Below are 622 nucleotides of genomic sequence, written 5' to 3' on the forward strand. Positions count from 1 at the left end.
ATCATATCAAACATACATATATATTTTTAATAATAAATAACGAAAACATTTAGAAAATTTTAATGTAATATCATAAATTAAGATAGATTGACACCAAAATAAAAAAATAATAATAAATTAAGATAGATGAGTAGGTAGTAGTAATGGAATATGGATTTCTGCAACTACAGTATTATATATTTCACTATGGCAATACTACGAACTTGATTTGTCCAAAAAATATAAAAAAAATTATTTAAAATATAGGGTTTATTTTTTTAAAAACAACAACAACAACAAAGCTTTATCCCACTAAGTAGGGTCGGCTACATGAATCAAACGACGCCATTGTGCTCTGTCATGTATCATGTCTACAGAGAGACCGTTTACATGTAGATTTCGTTTGACCACCTCATGGATGGTCTTCTTAGGTCTTCCTCTGCCTTTCGCCCTTTGTCCATCTTCCATCTCATCCACCCTTCTGACTGGATGTTCTATCGGTCTTCTTCTCACATGTCCAAACCACCTGAGACGCGATTCAACCATCTTTTCCACAATGGGTGCTACTCCAACTCTCTCCCTTATATCTTCATTTCTTATTTTATCCAATCGCGTATGACCACTCATCCATCTCAACATCTTC

Source organism: Arachis ipaensis, chromosome B04 (genome assembly GCF_000816755.2).
Source record: "Arachis ipaensis cultivar K30076 chromosome B04, Araip1.1, whole genome shotgun sequence".
Classification (NCBI taxonomy): domain Eukaryota; kingdom Viridiplantae; phylum Streptophyta; class Magnoliopsida; order Fabales; family Fabaceae; genus Arachis; species Arachis ipaensis.